This window comes from Dromiciops gliroides, chromosome 2, assembly GCF_019393635.1.
Source record: "Dromiciops gliroides isolate mDroGli1 chromosome 2, mDroGli1.pri, whole genome shotgun sequence".
Taxonomy (NCBI): Eukaryota; Metazoa; Chordata; class Mammalia; order Microbiotheria; family Microbiotheriidae; genus Dromiciops; species Dromiciops gliroides.
The window spans coordinates 558,356,243-558,358,413 of NC_057862.1; positions in this window are offsets into that span (position 1 = coordinate 558,356,243).

Sequence of the window (2,171 nt, forward strand, 5' to 3'; positions counted from 1 at the left end):
ATATGAAGATGAGATGCTGCTGCTGCTGCTACTACTACTACTACTACTACTACTACTACTACTAATGATAATGACAAAAATAACCATAAAACAATATCTGGCCTTATCTGTCACTTAAGTTCACTCATCCAGATAGTTGTTCTGACATCAGTGGTGCCTTGGACTTGTTAAGGGCTAAAATTCTAGCTAAACTGTCTAAAATATCTAATGAGTGGTCGCCAATAAATTATAAGCTTTAGCAAGAGTTAGACTTTTAAGCATTTATTAAGGAGAATAAGAATTTGGTAAAGAGAGAGAGAAAGGCCTAGATTTCTATCTATTAAAGGGAGAGCGCATTTCTAGCTCCACTCTCCACCAGCGTCCTCAGGAAAAAGAGCCAGAGTCAGCCCCAGTCTCTTCCTTCCTCCTCCCACTAGCCCGCGTCACTTCCTGACTCCTGGTCTTGCCCTCAAAGACCTTCCCTTCATGGGCAGAACTCTTCTACAGTAAGTATCCAGCAGGTGGCGTTATTCCAATTGTTACAGTCCCCCCTGTTGTTCCTCAAGAAACAAAATGTTTCCTTGACGGAACAGACTATAACCTCATCCTTCTTGATCTCACTGAGGTGTTTGACCCTACTAATAACCCTTTCCCATATATGTTTTGCTCCCTTCAGAATATTTTCCTCCCTATGTAACCATTTCTTCTTATTTCTTTTTTTTTTTTAATTTTGTTTTTTTGTTTGTTTCTTTTGGTGGGGCAATGAGGGTCAAGTGACTTGCCCAGGGTCACACAGCTAGTAAGTGTCAAGTGTCTGAAGTCGGATTTGAACTCAGGTCCTCCTGAATCCAGGGCCCATGCTCTATCTACTGCGCCACCTAGCTGCCCCCTCTTCTTATTTCTTTACCAGTTCATTATCCTCCTTCTCACCGGTGGACACCAACACTCCAGAATTCTGTCCTGGATGCCCTTTTCTCTCTCCTTTCTTTTTCTTGGTAATCTAAGCTCCCTTGGACTTAATTATCATCTTCATTTAATGATTGCCCCCATACCTGGAGTGCTTTTCCTCTTCTTGGATCCCTACTTCCAAGGATCAACTTGAGAGCCACCTCCTATACAAGACCTTTCCTTATTAACCCCAGTTGTTAGCCTTTGTATTCCCTTTGTATGTGTGTATGTATATACATATACATTAGTATATATATTTATATTTACTTATCTGTGTATATTTTGTTCTCCCTAAGTAAATTCCTTAAAGTAAGGACTATTTTCATTTTTTTCTTTGTATTCATAGCAGTGAGTACACAGCCTGGTACATAGTAGGGGATTAATAAATGCTTATTGACTTGAGTAGAATATTCACAACGAATTTAATAATTAAATAAAAATAATACTTAAAGACAGCCAAACTCAAATGAATAGTAGCCAACAATCTTGGCCCCAGAGAATAATATTAATAATAACAGTAGCTAATATTTCTATAACACTTTAAAGTTTGAAAAATATTTTATAAATATGATCTCATTTGATCCTCACAAAAATCCTGGGGGAAGGTGCTATTATTATCCCCATTTTACAGATTAGAAAACTGAACCATGCAGAGATTGAAGTAACTTAGAAAGGGTCTCCACAGCTAGGAAGGTTTTAGGTGGGATTTGAATTCAGGGCTTACTGTTCTCAGGGTCAGTGCTATATTCATGTACCACCTAGTGCTATATTCATGTACTCTTAAAAAAGAGGATGAGACATATATCCTTCTTATTGGAAGATATCCCCTATGTTTGTGGAATTTAGTGTAATAACACCTAGGTGTTTTTTTTGGAGGGGGTTAGCATTTTAAAGTTTGCAAAGCACTTTACATGTTATCTCACAAGATCCTTGGAACCACTCTAGAAGATAGGTACTATTATAACCCCCATTTTACATATGAAGAAACTGAGGCCAAGAGACGTTAAGTTACTTATTCAGTATACATGGTCAGCTGTCAGATGTGGTTGCTTTGTTGCTCAGGTTTACTTAACTGTTTTTCTTTCTTACAACAAGCATTGTGTCTATAAAGTTGCAGGAGGGGTGGCTAGATGGCACAGTGCATAGAGTACTGGGCCTGGAGTGAGAAAGGTTCATCCTCCTGTGTTGTTTAATTTTAGCCCCATACACTCCTGAGTTCACATCTGATTTCAGACACTTACTAG